Source organism: Bos javanicus, chromosome 12, assembly GCF_032452875.1.
Source record: "Bos javanicus breed banteng chromosome 12, ARS-OSU_banteng_1.0, whole genome shotgun sequence".
In the NCBI taxonomy this organism is placed as follows: Eukaryota; Metazoa; Chordata; class Mammalia; order Artiodactyla; family Bovidae; genus Bos; species Bos javanicus.
In genome coordinates this window covers 48,967,386-48,983,712 of record NC_083879.1, presented here as the reverse complement: position 1 = coordinate 48,983,712, position 16,327 = coordinate 48,967,386, and the positions used below count along the sequence as shown (strand labels likewise).

Genomic DNA, 16,327 nt, shown 5'->3' with positions numbered 1-16,327 from the left:
AGAGGAAGCTTTTCGTATGGAAGGGGAAAAACTGTTGCTTGTGGAAATTTTTGCTTTAGGAAGTAGTTTGGAGTTTTGAAAATGAATCTCTTTTACTCTCAAGTTCTACAGATCCTATTTGTATCTCTTGTTTGGGTATGAGAGAGAAGGTGGTGTGTCTCTCCCTTCTCTCATCTGCTTATTCTTTTACTTTCATTATGCTGGAAGGTGGGCTTGCGTGGTGGCTCAGCAGTAAAGAATCTGCCTACCGGTGCAGGATATGCAGGTTCCATCCCTGGATTCGGAAGATCCCCTGGAGAAGGGAATGGTTACCCACTCCAGTATTCTTGCCTGGAGAGTTCCATGGACACAGGAGCCTGGCGGGCTTACAGTCCATGGTGTCACAAAGAGTTGGACACAATTGAGCAATTTAGAGAGATGCTGGAAGGCACGGTGGTGAAAGTGATTTGGGAATTTCATCATTGGAAGTGAAGGAACTTCCCCTGCTGACTCTGCTTCTTGCCTTTCTTCCTTTCCTGCATCCTCCAGCCTCTCTCAGACTGCCTGCTGGGCCAGAAGCTATTGTGAAAAAAACTTTTGTAAAGAAAGCATCCAGGTGACACTCCCTAAACCTTGAGAAAAGCACTGCCGCCTCCTCGAGTTGAGAAACCTCGGCCTGTCTTGGGAACATCGGGTCCCTGTTGGGCGTGGAATGCAGGTTTGTGTGTACACTCTGAGCGGGTGTGGGAGCCTGCCGGTGGGCGTGGGGACACCATGTCTGGGTTAGTGTCAGGCTAAGCCTTTAAAAATAGCTTGTTTTTCATTTCTGGAATATAGCCTTCCTGTTCCAGTTTATTAACTCTCAATTTTTAAACTCTTATACCAGGTGCTGTGGGAAGTTAACAAAAAAGTCTTTATCTTGAGGAACTCACAATCTCTTCAGAGGATTTATTTACTAGTGGGAGACAAAAGAGATTTACCAGGAGTGCAAAATAACAGGCCATGGACTTACTTTAAGTGCTGAGAGGATACATTGTTAGCCTGATAGAAGTGGTCTGGGTGCAGTCTGTGAAGAGTAGAGTGTCTGGGTATCCAGACGGTTCACAAGGAGTGAAGGAATGCTGGGTAGTGAAGAAGAGGGTACTTGAGAGGCAGGTTTTGAATGTGACTCATGTGTGCACTGGGGTGGGGGTGGGTTGGAGTTCTGAGTTCAAGTCCTTCCACTGACTAGTTTTGTTAATTCAAGTTGAGTTCCTTCCCTGACTATATAATCCCTGTTGTTGATTTAAAAAAATTGCACAACCTAAATGTCAAGAATTACGTTTTATTTGGTGGATGAAACTGAGGACTTAAGCCCAGGATGCAGCACCTCAGATGGCTCTGAAGGACTGCTCTGAACAGGCAGGGAGGGGAGCTGGGCTGTATAGGAGTTTCAGCCACAAAGACCAGGTGGTCGGAACATCAAAAGATTGTTGTTGTTCAGTCGCTAAGTCGTGTCCGACTCTTTGTGACCCCATGGACTGTAGCATGCCGACCCTCCCTGTCTTCTATTATCTCTTGGCGTCTGCTCAAGTTCATGTCCATTGAGTTGGTGATGCTTTCTAACCATCTCATCCTCTGCTGCCCTCATCTCCTTTTACCCTCAGTCTTTCCCAGCATCAGGGTCTTCTCCAATGAGTTGGCTCTTTACAACAAAGATTAGGTAGTCAGAACATCAAAAGATGACTGTTACTTAAAACCAGACATCTTTTTGTTGTATGGGAAAATGCCAGGGGTCTGGGCTCACTGAAGTCATTCCTTTGGTGGGCACCTCAGCTCTCTGGGGGCCAGTATCCTGTACTTTCTCATCTGTGTCCCCTCAGGATGTACCATCGGGGTGGCTACAACAGTTGTACTGCTGGATAACGGGCATCCCATTTCTATCCTGAGTTCCCTCAAGGCTCACCTCTGGGGACACTGTAGTGTGATGGCTTGATGGCTGCAGCAGCCTTTGTTTTTTGATATGGCAGGAAGTATTTTTCATTCATACAGTAAAACTATGAATACTAAATAATGTTTATAAAAAAGCTCTATAAGCTGCAAAACTGTACATAGATTTGAATCCTTATCCTTTGAATACCAGTCTTAGAAATACATTTTTAAACTTCTTTTTTATATACTTTAAAAAATGCAGAGTGTAGAAAGGACACTGTTTACCTATGTATAAGAGCATGAAATGGAACTGAAATAACCCAGTTCAGCAGATCGTTTTAGGATGAAACATATATCCCCCTTTCAACTCATAAGGGATGAATTTTTCGAATGATTGTGATTCTCTTCAGCTTTTCTAAAAATGTGTGAGGGAAAGATGGATTACTTCCAAAGAAGGACTGTGGCCCAGCTTTTTGTTTGGCTTCAATCTGACTTTATATTTTTCTTTGAAAAACAAACAAGTGGCAACAAACAAGACGAAAAGCTGTATCGGAAACTTCCGTTCCTTCCTGGAGGACCTGTTTATGTCAGCTGCTGCAGTGGGGATCAAAAATACTCACCATCTCTGCCATGATTCAAGTAATGAAATTAATAAAAATAAATGTATTCTTCCAGCCGAGATCCACTGTAGAATCAAGGGGGAAAGTCTGCCTGCTTTATACGCAGCACCTGTGAGCCTGTTTTCCCTGAGGAAGTAATTTGAGTACAGATTTGAAGTAAGCTGTGGGATAAACAGACCTGGAGAGCAGAACAGAAGTCTACGGATTGAGATAAAAATTAATTGCTAAAACTATGAAGCCGCTGTATATGATTTGCTTTTTTATAATATTCTTCCATGGAAGCTTAGATAAAGCTGCTTCTGTATCTTCCTTAATACAGTGGTTTGGCTAAGCATTATGCTTTGTTCGACCTGAGATATTTTCAGAAATAATTCTCTAAGATTTCAAATACATCTTTCTCATACTTTGCTTCATAAAACTGAATCAGAGTAATGTATAATGTATAATAAAAGTACTAAAGTAAGATTCAGGTGAATACTTTTATAAATCTGCATGAAGGAAGAATTTCTAAGGGGTAAGGCTAAATCCAGAAATCATAGATTGAAAATAGATGGATATATTTGACTAAAAAAATTGAGCATATCTTTATGATAAAAATTCGATAAGTTGAAATGACAGATTGTAATGTGGAAAAAACTATCTGAAATATATATGGCAGTGAAAATTTGTATTTTTAAGGAAAGAACTCTCTTAACCAGAATAAGGGCAACTGCACCAGTATAAAGATGGGAATAGATTTGACCAGGAATTTCACAAAAGAAGACTGACACATGACCAGTTAACCGATCAATTCATGTTTAATCTGGCTGAATTCATGTTTAATCTCGCTGATAGTCCAAGAAGTACAAGTTTAGAACTTTTTTTTTTACTGTCAATTTGCATAAGATTAAAAATATGACCAGACCACGTGTTGGGGATGGTGTGGTAAATACTCATGTATATGCATTGATGAAGCATGTGTAAACTTATACTTTTCTGTGGAAATATATATAAACATTTAATACAGGAGTACCCTTTGGACCATAAATTTTACTTTTAGGAAGTTATTTCAGAAATGTGATAATGAATATGTTCAAAGGTCTGGCTACAGTTATGTTCACCAGAGTATGTAAGTGAAAGTGAAGTTGCTCAGCGGTGTCCGACTCTTTACGACCCCATGGACCAGAGCCCACCAGGCTCCTCCGTCCCTGGGATTTTCCAGGCAAGAGTACTGGAGTGGGTTGCCATTTCCTTCTCCTCACCAGAGTATGGTTATCCCTAAAAATGAAGGAGTCAAAACATGTAATAGAGAGATAGTTAAATCAATATGGTACATTGATAGAAAACACTAAGCTGCTGCTAAAAAGACAACAGATTTTTGAATTTATTGATAGGGAAATTTGTCAGTGAAGTGTTGTCAGCTGAAGGAAGCATATTACAAAGTGGCGTTTGTATCAGGGATATATGGTAATGTTGAAAATGTGCTATGTGTTAGAACCTTTGCGAAGTGCTTTACACTGATTATCTCTTTTAATGACCATGGCATTCCTCCTACTAGATATTATTGGCCCCATTATACAGATTAACAAACAGAAATATCAGGATGATAAGTAGTTCAAGGTTGCACCAAGAGGAGGTGTGGAGCCAGGATTTAATGAGTACTTTCTAGAATTTATACTTTTGTGTAAGTGTATGCTTGTGTGAAAGGGCACAGCAAATATGGTTAACAGTTCTCTCTGTTTGTTACTAGTTTGTCAACTAACAAATGATTTAAGTTTTCCTATTTATACCTTTAGGTATTCTCTGAGGATTTTAGAATATGGGCATTGTACTTCCCTAATCAGAAAAAGCAAAGATATTTCTATTTTTTACTGTTTGTGCTATACAGTTAGTAGTTGTTAGATTTTTAGAGGGGCAGGCACTCTCATTCTACTTTGTATACAATGTGTGTCAACTTTTACTACTAGGAAAAGTTGAAGAAAACTGTGAATGATCAGCATTATAATTGGCATTTTTCATAACACCCATTAGGACATTGCATATTAGGAAATCCATAAGTGATGTTTTCTGTGGTACTTTTTAGGGTAGGTACAACAAAATTGAGTTTTAAAGAAAAGCAATTAATATTGAACATATTTATTGGCTTAGAAGTTTATACTTTTTAAAAATTAATAAAATCCATATAAAAGTAATTTTATTTTTATCAGCAGGCTTTAAAGTATTTACTGAATATTGATAACTTACAGGAAAAAAGAAGTGTAAGATGCATAATTAACAATCTAGTTGTACAAACAAAACCTCAGAAACTGATAATCTGTTTGTATTGGGTTGGTCAACAAGTTCATTTGGGTTTTTCTGTAGGATGATATGGAAAAACCTGAATGAACTTTTGGGTCAACTCAGTATTTAAAATAGTAAGTTATCAGGTGTTATATTATAAACTTCAGATGAAAATATAGAAATAAAACTAAATCATGAGGGTAGGGTTATATGTAAGTATGTATTAGATGTACTACACAAGGGAGCTTATAAAGTATAAGATGGATAGGGTTGAGTAATACTCAAGTGTAGTAGGGAAAGTACATGGAGAAATAAGGATTGGTTTGACCCTGAACACTGGCCACAGGTAGCTGAAGGTGGCAGGTAGCCTGAACCAAGTGGTCCAAGCCAGAGTGAGCAGGATGGGAGCAGGCCTTTAGTTCAGTGATGGTTGGCAGGTGATGGGAAGTAAAGTAGGAGAGGTCCGGTTATAGAGAACTTCCACTGTGAAGACAGTTGGACAAATTAAACAGAAAAATTTATGTAGAAAGTAGGACAAATTAAAAAAAAAACTTCAAGGCCATTTACAGGGCGTAATAATAATAGATTTATTTATTAAGGAAAGTCCTTTAATCAAAAAGAGTCCTTGCCTAACAGATTTGGAAGTTCCTGTTATCCACCCCAAGGTTTTATTGTTAGTTTTCAACCTGTGCTTTTATGAAATATTAACAGTATCCCAAGAAATTACATGAGAAATAGTGAAGCTGATCAGTCTGATTGGAATTTTGTGAGTAGTGTTCTTAGTTAAGAAACTCTGGTTGGATGGTGTTTTGAATATCATTTAGTTTGATTTCTCACCTCAATAAAGGTATTTCTTCTGTCATAATCTTCTAAAGAATCACGTCTATTTGTCTAAAATGATGACTAGAGAGAAGAGGATGAAGACTGGAGTTTGTTGCTTAGCCACACATTGGAAGTAGCCTGTTTCAGCTGTTGATGCGTTTGTTTATACCTGAAGGAAAATTTAAAAGTGCACATGGCATGTGTTCTTTTAGAAGATTTGTATTTATTGGGAAAGGATCGTGTAGAATACTAAATTACCAGTTAAGTAAATTTAATCTTTGAAATGCTTTTTTTAAAAAGCCATTTAATCTTTAATCACAACTAGAAAAAACATCTTTAAATCTCTAAATCTGGCAAATTGAATACTATTTTTTGTCAGTGACATCATAAATATTTTAGTTAACTTTGTCAAGTAACAACATGCCACTTGATCTTTTGGCATGACTGTAAAAATAATGTATCGGATATTAAGTATATCATGTTTGTATTCTGGGATACTAACTTTTTTATTTGATTGTCTCACAGTGTACTGTTTATAATGCTCAACATGACAAATAGCAATTAAAGGTGTACACAAAAAGTATTCAATTCTGGTTTGACAAAAGATCAATTTCTTTGTTAGTAATAATTTAAAATGTTGATTGTTAATAAGTAACAAATGCTTGTGTAACTGACACAAATATGGATCATTACCAGTAAGATATGGATCTCGTAAGTAACATAAGAGACCTATGGTGATAGTTTTTCATAAACAGAGAATTAACGATTAATCCACTTCTCTGCACCTGAGATGCCCCTGTCAAACTAAATTGTATACTCTCCTTGGTATTCCATATGCAGTGTACTGTTTGTGTAGCTGGTCATTTAGAACAAAGTAAATTGTTGAATGTAAATTTAATGTACCACATCTTCAAACAAAAGAAATTATAGAACTGATTTTAAATCACACACAATATCATATATAGTAGCATCGCTAGACTGATTGAATAAGGGGACTTAGTTAAGACAGGCATTATGGGTAAAGTGAGCAAGAGTTTCGAAAGAGCATAAAGATAGTAACTAGTGTACCGAGGCAGGTTTTCCCATAGGAGGAACGGTGAGTTATTGGGACCTGTGCACTCATCAAGACTTGGAGTGTTTACCTAATCTGTGGATGTGGTGTAGAGCCTTGTACGTATTGGTACTCAGTTTTTTTCTTGCTCCTCTTCTCCTTCATCTCGTCCTCCTACGGTTTCTGCTGCTTTTAAATATAGTGCCTTTCAGATATTAAAAATGGTAGAAAGTAGATTTTTAACAACTTACAGTATAATTGAGTGTTTCAGAACTCACTTTGGAGTTGGAGAGATGGAAATTGATTCCTGCCTTCATCACTTGCTCCATCTCTGTGATACTGAGCAAGCTCTTTACCTTCAAGTTACAGATTCCTCCTCTGTACTGTGGCAGAGCAAGAATACCTAACCACAGGGTCCTAATTTGTGATTTTAATGAGATAAATCTTGCAAAGCCTTTAGCACTGTGTTAGCTTAAATGTTACGCTTAAATAAAAGGGACGTGGGGTATGGCAGAATGCTACTTTTGTGGCCTGCATAAACATAAATGTATTCTTCATGGCCCACCGTGAACTTCTAAGAGGTGATACTAAGTTCCTTACCTATTGTCTACCCATTGTAGAATATGATTATTTTCTCTTTAAATCATATTGATTGGAAGTGGGCTAGAATTAGGGAGGGTGTTGACTCTGAGCATGTAATGGACAAAATGGCCATTTTGTTCTGGAATGGTAGAGCTGTTAAAATTTTTGTCCCTTCTAAATGTAGGTATTTATACAGTTTTTGTTAAAGTGGAAGTGTTGGTCACTCAATCATGTCCAACTCTTTGCAACCCCAGGGACTATAGCCCTCCAGGCTCCTCTGTCCATGGAATTTACCAGGTAAAAATACTGGGAGTGGGTTGCCATTCTGTTCTTCAGGGGATCTTCCTGACCGAGGGATTGAACCCAGGTCTTCTGCATTGCAGGCAGATTCTTTACCATCTGAGCCACCAAGGAAGCTGTTTTTGTTAATGCCCATTTATAGTAGAGTGTGAGATCCCTGTGCTAATACAGTGAAAGTGAAAGTCTCTCAGTCATGTCTGACTGTTTGTGACCCCATGGACTATACAGTCCTTGGGATTCTCCAGACCAAAATACTGGAGTGGGTAGCCGTTCCCTTCTCAGGGATCGAACCCAGGTCTCCCTCATTGCAGTAGGATTCTTACCAGCTGAGCCACCAGGGAAGCCCAGAATACTGGTGTGGGTAGCCGTTCCCTTCTCCAGGGGATCTTCCCAACCCAGGGATCAAACCCAGGTCTCCCTCATTGCAGGTGGATTCTTTACTAGCTGAGCCACCAGGGAAGCCCAAGAATACTGCAGTGGGTAGCCTATCCCTTCTCCAGCAGATCTTCCTGACCCAGGAATCAAACCGGGGTCTCCTGCATTGCAGGCGGATTCTTTACCAACTGAGCTATCAGGGAAACCTAAGGAATTGGTATTTCCCTGGACCAGAGGTTGACTTGAGTCAAGATACAGAGTCTGAAGCAGGAAGAGGAAGAGAGAGGCAGTGACTTAGGGGAGAAGTGGCCCAGTGCTGAGCTGAGCCCTGCCCACTGCTCCCCAGATTTTCCCCAGTGGCTGCTTTTCTGGCCTCTTAATGCTTTCTCCTGAGAGGTGGCCCTTCTGTCTCCAGTGGGTTCTGTTGTTGGCCATCTTCTTTTGTTTCCTGTTTTCCAGTAAGCCCTCTACCATTTTGGATAAAGCACAGGGTGCCCTCCCCTCCCCCACCTCACAGCCCGGGTTCTGGGATGTCCACGTCTCCCAGGGCATCCTGACTTTTATGTTTACCCGTCAGTTTATTCGGGTAATTCAAGATAAGGTGAGGACTTAGAACATTTTAAATGTAATCTGAATAATTCTGTTGTGTAATTTTATGAAGAAAATTCATGTCTCCTCATAAGAAAATACAGAATTTTGGGTACCTTAGACCCATCTGTGAGTGAATCAGGTTCTACCAGCAACAAGAACTCTCTCTTCCTTTCCAGGCTTCTTTTCACTAGGCCTTGGTTCTGCACTTAGCCATAGCCTAGAGGTAAGAGTTAATAAAGCAGTGCCTTTAGGAGGTTAAGTTACACACCTTAACTTAGAAGGAACTGATTATGTTGTTTAGGAAGGAAGTAACTCTTCAAGAGAGGACCGAAGGTGCTATTAATACTAGAATGCAAGGTTCGTTGGTTCTAGAGGCTGAAACTTACCTGGTGTTTAGCGTTAAGACCTGCATAGAAAAATACACGAGAACGAATTGGAATGGTGAGGCTGCGTGCCCTCGAGGCCCAAACCCGACTACAGGTCTTCCTAAATACTTACTTTAGAAATCATGAGAGACTTAGAAACCAAAAAAAAAAAAAAAAAGTTAAAAGCATATCTGATCCAGCATATTCTGGCAGATTGTTCTTGGTGTAGCTAAATCTGACCTAAAGCATATTATGATCTGGAAATATGCTTGTAATGGGCCTTTCCTGGTGGTCCAGTGGCTAAGACTCCACATTCCCCATGCGGGGGTGCCTGGGTCTGATCCCTTGTCAGGGAACTAGATCCCACATGCCACAGCTGAAAGTTCACGAGCTGCAAGTAACGATCCCACATCTGCAACTAAGACTCAATGCAGCCAAATGAATAAGTAAATATTAAAAAATAATAAAATTTAAAACCACTGTTAAAAAAAAAAGTGGCTGTATTAATTTTATGATCTTAAAGATACAGTTTGTATTTAGTTGGAAACATTTAATAGGAAACCTGTTGACTTTAATGCAATGACTAACCATGATGAAGTTTTCTTGTCATAGAGTTGAAAAGTTCTTCTGTTTCAAGAAGAACAGATAAAAATAGCTGCGGAAAAGCAAATCTAGTGGGGTTATATAAAGAAATGTAAAAGTGCTGGTTTTATGTGGTTTATCCATGTTTTCTTTTAAAGTTTTTGGAGAAAGGATGCAATAAAAGATCAAAACTTGGTTCAAGTCCTAGTTCCACTCTTTATTATTGGTTGGATCTCTTTCATGTAACCCTGGACACATTACAGTGAAAGTGAAAGTCGCTCAGTCGTGTCTGACCCTTGTGACCCTGTGGGCTGTAGTCCATGGAATTCTGCAGCCCAGAAAACTGGCGTGGGTGGCCTTTCCCTTCTCCAGGGGATCTTCCCAACCCAGGGATCGAACCCAGGTCTCCTGCATTGCAGGCGGATTCTTTACCAACTGAGCCATCGGGGAATCCCAAGAATACTGGAGTGGGTAACCTATCCCTTCTGCAGTGGATCTTCCAGACTCAGGTATCAAATCAGGGTCTCCTGCATTGTAGGTGGATTCTTTACCTCCTGAGCTATGAGGGAAACCCCATGAGCTATGAGGGACAAATGATATTCCTTATTTAAGCTTCAGTTTCCTCATCTGTGAAATGCAGTTGCTAAAATTTAGGTGGTAGTGTTGTACTGAGTGTGAAATGATAACTATGTAGAACATCTGGCAAGGTGTCTGGAAATTAGTACTCAATGAATGATGACTATTAAAAATGAAAATAATAAGCAATATTGGCAGACGCCTTTCTTTGCATTGTACATTATTGCTGGTTATTTCTCAGGAGTGCTGTAATTGGTCATATCATGTATGACCTTTCTAAAATTGAAAAGTCTCTTTTTATTTCCTCTTGTAGTGTAAGCTTTCCGTAATGATGATTCTCTTCCCTTCTGTCTCTTACGCACTGTAATTCTCTGCAGCATCTAGCAGGTGCTTTTTGAAAGTCCTGTTAAAACATGAAGACTAATTGAACATTTTGAATCTTGAAGCGTTTTCCACTTAAGAGCCATATTTATTTTATTATCTCATATTAAGACAAATTCTAGGAGTGACTTGATTAATCTTGACAGTTTTTCTGTAAACATTGCTGTTTGAAATCGGTTTATTAATATTTAAAAGTAATATTAAGAAAATATTAGGAAATATACTTATAAAAGTATATCTAGTTTTTAAGAAAAATATTATGGAGGTATATCAGTAATGCTAATTAAGTTAGGGAAAATCCTTAGTCAAACCACCATACCACACTTATTCAACAAATGTTTTTGTGTATTTTACTGATTCTTCATATGCAAGGTATTTTTACTTAATATTGCTCTTCCCCCCATCTTTCTTAAGTAGAGTTTGTGATGGCAGCATAATAGTCCATTACATTGTTTTACCATAGTTAAATTGGCTGCTTCCTTGGGATGAACTGGAACTGTTTTTAGGTTATAAATGGTGTTAACAGTGAGCCTTTTATATTTGTAGGCTTCCTTCCTTCTTTCCTTCTTTTTCCTCCGCCTCTATCCCTTTCTGTCTCCCTCCCTCCTTCGCTCTTTCCCCCCCTCTGCCTCTCTCCTCTTCCCTTTTTTTTTTTTAGGGAGAATGATTAGTTCAGGAATATTATTACTGGGTCACAGGTTATTAACTGTTTTGACTTTAGAAACATGAATGCCTTTCAGAGGATTCTGGTAGTTTTTATTGCCAGAGGCAATGTATGGGTAAGACGATTCTACCATTTTCTAACAATGAACAGAGTAGTTATTCATGTAAAATTGGCTAATCTAACTGATGTCGAGTGTATCTCACAGTTTCTTATTTCTTTACAAGGGCCACAAGTGATCTTGTTGACATATATTTAGTTTCTGATCGCAAGCAGGACATCTGGTCATGTCTTGTAATTTTCTGGAATTCGTTGTACAGTTGTAATAAAGTACATCTTGTTAGAACTCATTTAAAGAAAAACTGTAATGCAGCTTGTCGACTTTTTATATGATGAACTTGTATGCTCACAGTTAAAACTACTTACAGGAAAAGTCTTTGAAGTTAAAAAGATTTTTTTTAAAAGGTATTTCTGGCTTATAGATCTAATTACTGATTATTTGTCTTAATGTATTAACATATGCTTTAAACTCTGTCTGCAGCTCCAGTCACCAAATATAGGATTGGAAACCACTGTTTTGGTTTTATGGACATTTTAAAATGGCCTCAAGGGATCTTTATCTTGAGTTGTACTCTTAAGGCCAACTACTCTATTCTCCTTGGCTTACTCTTTCTTTTAATCTAATTTGTGGGAGGTTGGATCTTAGTATTTACTCAGGGTGCTCCTTACCCCCTCATCCTCCCCACCCCAGGCAAAACATAGGTTGGATGAATTGAACCTAAAGGGGCAAGGAAATTTCTTTGAGATGTATAATTAGATAGGAAAAAAAGGAGGAAAGGGTGAGAACAACAACAAAAAAATTTAGAAGGAGATTAGGGAGAAAGACATGCACTTACAGAAGAGAATAGATTTGAATTTTCATTGCCTTCCAATTTCTTCACCAACTCCTCTGTAAGCCTTCAGATAGGCTATCCTTTAGATGTATTGAGGAGTAGTTGATTTGTATTTTTAATCAAATTAATTCTGTATCCCCCCCCCCTTTTTTTTTTTTTCGTTTTTGATTATTTTATCTTTATGAAATGCACAGTGCGACTTTCTGGTTCCTTCTGCTCTGCTGCCAGTGCACCTTAAGCCCAGCAGCTCCCCCTCCGTGTGAATTTGCACTTCAGGGGCACCATTTCCTGTCAGAAACCCAAGGCAGGCCCCTGACATTTCTAGGTGGCTATTCACACAGGAAAGGACCTGAGAAGTTTCACAGGGCACCTGCTTGACTGTGGGAGGAGCTGATCATCAGGGTGCACAAATGGGTCCCTCTGTTCCCATACCTTTTGGCCTCCCAGGGGTCTAAAATTAGAGTGGTTAGAAAATTGAAAAGCTCATGTAACCGTATGCCAGAATATAAATTATCGAAGATTAGATTTGATGTTCACATTCACCTGGATTGAACTCAAGGTGACTGTTACTGATATTTGATTCCAAGTAAAGTGATTGTTTTTATGGTGGTAGAATTTGCATAGCATAAACTTTTCTAAATCTAGGACATTCAAAGATGAACAGAACCTGATTCTTCAAACAGCAGAAGTAGAGTTAAATCCATATATTTTCACATAGCTGTATCTAACTGAAAATATGTGTCTGCATATGAAAACCATTCTGTCCTTATTTTAATGAATAGAAAAACCTCTAAATAGCACTTCATTTTTATTTTTAATTGTGCTGAAATATATATGACAATAAAATTGACCTTTTAGACATTTTTAAGTTTATATTTCAAGGTGATTTTTATTCACTGTGTAAGCATCGGGGGAATTATATATAGTTTTATAACGGAAGCATAATGCTAAAAAAGAATTTGATTTGCAAATCTTTCACTTTTTTTTGGAATTAAAATAACCGATTTTCTTTCCTCTTCCGCCTTTCTTCATTTTTTACACATATATTTTGGTAGCTGAACTATTGCCAGGTTATTTTAGACCTGTTTTTCCTCTAACATAGAGCCTTTTTTTTTTTCCCCCCTCAAGGTCTAAAAGAAAAAATACTTTTTTCATGGCATGTGTTTGGAATCTGTGTGCTGTTATTTATAATTATTTTATAATAAAAAGAAATTGGTCATTGTGAATGTGTTTCACTGGGCATGAATTACGTTTATTAATAAAGTTAAGTTTTGAGTGAGGGTACCTAAATTCAGCTGTTTTGCTGGGTAAACATCAGCAAGTCTATTTAAGGAAGTAACCTTTGCATTCTCTAAATAATATTTTCTTTCTGTCATAAGGACTCTTGAGAAGTGATTATTTATGGCAATAATCAAGTTAGATTCCTGATGTATCTACTTGATCTCTTCATTTAGCTGTATCTGCAGTCATTTGGTTATCTCATCAGCTCAGTCTAATGCATTTCATTTTGCTTTATTGATTGATGATGTATTCTGTATTATTTAGTATTTACAACAGTGCCTGTAGTGGTGAAAGTCACTGTTAGTTGCTCAGTCATGTCCGACTGTTTGCCCTCCCATGGACTGTAGCCCCGTAGGCTCTTCTGTCCAGGAAGGGATACTGGAATGGGTTGTCATTCCCTTCTCCAGGGATCATCCCGACCCAGGAATTGAACCCAGGTCTTGCATTGCAGGCAGATTCTTTACCATCTGAGTACTGTCTGAGCCACTAGGGAATGCTCTAGGAAGCTATCATAAGTCGGAGCATAAACCTGTATGATTCTGTCAAAACGCAGAGCATAAACTTCTATGATTCTGAATTCCCCTTTGTATCTTTCATGCTCAGTGTATGTCGTTAATTATTATTATGGGCGAGATAGACCTTTGTCCATGAAGCACCAGAGCCTTTGCATCTACTTAGACTGTTGATTTTCTAAAACTGCAAAAAGAATGAAATGTCCCCCATGTGTAATTTACTAATGTCAGTAGCTAGATTAGTAGCACAATTAAGAAACTTCAAATCCACTTTGAAGATACACAGGGGTAGTTGGAACATCACATATATTTGGAGACTTCATCTGAGTGGATTAGCAACTCTTGGTAGTTGGGAAGGAATGACATTTGCATAAAGGCACTTCCTTTTGCCACCTTTGAAATATTTTTTTCTTTGATTTCTTTCACCAGTGTTTTATAGTTTTCTATATATAGGTCTTTAGTTTCTTTAGGTAGATATATTCCTAAGTATTTTATTCTTTCCGTTGCAATGGTGAATGGAATTGTTTTCTTAATTTCTCTTTCTGTTTTCTCATTATTAGTGTATAGGAATGCAAGGGATTTCTGTGTGTTGATTTTATATCCTGCAACTTTACTATAGTCATTGATTAGTTCTAGTAATTTTCTGGTGGAGTCTTTAGGGTTTTCTATGTAGAGGATCATGTCATCTGCAAACAGTGAGAGTTTTACTTCTTCTTTTCCAATTTGGATTCCTTTTATTTCTTTTTCCGCTCTGATTGCTGTGGCCAAAACTTCCAAAACTATGTTGAATAGTAATGGTGAAAGTGGGCACCCTTGTCTTGTTCCTGACTTTAGAGGAAATGCTTTCAATTTTTCACCATTGAGGATAATGTTTGCTGTGGGTTTGTCATATATAGCTTTTATTATGTTGAGGTATGTTCCTTCTATTCCTGCTTTCTGGAGAGTTTTTATCATAAATGGATGTTGAATTTTGTCAAAGGCTTTCTCTGCATATATTGAGATAATTTTTTTTAAGAAGTGTGGTTTAATCTTACTCCGTTATTAAACTGCTTTAAGCTTCTTTTTAAGTTATCAGAGCCAAATTGAAGGATTTATTTCCTTGCCTCTTCTTGAAAATAGTGCTGTCAAACAGAGTAAGAAAAAGCAAGCAATGGAGATACAGCCCCCTGTGTTTTCAGTTTATTTGCATTTGTTCGTACTTCTAAGGTATTATAAATTCCCAAAGGAGTTTGCTTGCTCTGTTATATAAATTGTTACCTAAAAGGGTCTATAAGAGATCAAAGTAAATGTCAGCCTAGTAAATAGAAGAGTCGTCCCCACCCCACCCCCCGCCCCCACCTCTGAGCTACATTATAAAGGGACATTTCTTTTGCCTTATTTATCTTTAGAATTTAATGTAGTTAGGAAACAGTGAGTTATTAAAGTTTGAAAAGCGTCAAGAGTCCCATATTTGAAATCTGTTGAAAGCAAAAAAATCGATTAAAAACTTTTTGATTACCTTCGAGTTTCTCCTCGGAGAAGGCAATGGCACCCCACTCTAGTACTCTTGCCTGGAAAATCCCATGGATGGAGGAGCCTGGTGGGCTGCAGTCCATGGGTTCGCTAAGAGTCGGACACGACTGAGCGACTTCACTTTCACTTTTCGCTTTCATGCTTTGGAGAAGGAAATGGCAACCCACTCCAGTGTTCTTGCCTGGAGAATCCCAGGGATGGGGGAGATGGTGGGCTGCCATCTGTGGGGTCGCTTAGAGTCAGACACGACTGAAGTGACTTAGCAGAGTTTCTCCTAATTTCTCATACGTTAGAGAGGCTTTGCTTTTCTCTTCTTAATGCAGACAGAGCTTGGCTAAACCATGTCATTCTGTCCATTTCCGTTAGAATAGTATTTAAATGAACAAGATGAACTTATTTATATTGCTGGTTAATTTATAGGATATTTAAGGCCAAAGAAGTTAACCAAGGGATCAAACTAATTTGTGTCCATGGAATAATGATTTTTGTCAAAAAGTTTTTGTAGTTCATATATTTATTATACATTTTCCCTCTCCTTTTCTCTCTCTTGGTAGTAGTTCAGCTGATGGCTGTAAACATTATGGGGTCTCTTCGTGTATCACAGAGTTTTTGAGCATGACAAAATAATTAACATCCTCTTTGATTTCTTTGGTTGTTGGAAACAAAACGTCTGTGCTAACTATTGCTGTGTTTGTATATGCTCAGTTGCTCAGTGATGTCCAACTTTTTGCAATCTCATGGACTTAGCTTGCCAGGCTCCTCTGTCCGTGGGATTTTTCAGGTAAGAATACTGGAGTGGATTGCCATTTCCTCCTCTAGGGGATCTTCCTGACCCTGGAATTGAAACTGCGGTTCCTGCATTGGCAGGATTCTTTACCACTGAGCCATCAAACTATCACTGCTGCTAAGTCACTTCAGTCGTGTCCGACTCTGTGCGACCCCATAGACTGCAGCCCACCAGGCTCCCCCGTCCCTGGGATTCTCCAGGCAATAACACTGGAGTGGGTTGCCATTGCCTTCTCCAGTGCATGAAAGTGAAAAGTGAAAGGGAAGTCGCTCAGTCGTGTCCGATTC

The 16,327-nt window shown here is 38.5% G+C and overlaps 1 protein-coding gene across 18 annotated transcripts in view; it reads left to right on the top strand.

The window, feature by feature from the left end:
- KLF12 (KLF transcription factor 12) overlaps nt 1–16,327 on the top strand; it is a 536,618-nt gene that overhangs the window by 103,049 nt on the left and 417,242 nt on the right. For 11 of the 18 annotated variants that reach the window (XM_061435077.1, XM_061435085.1, XM_061435081.1 and 8 more), the window contains one exon: nt 529–697. The exons of the other annotated variants lie outside the window; for them this stretch is intronic. The gene's annotated coding sequence lies outside the window, so the exon portion shown is untranslated. The remainder of the gene's footprint in view (nt 1–528; nt 698–16,327) is intronic. 18 annotated transcript variants of the gene reach the window in all.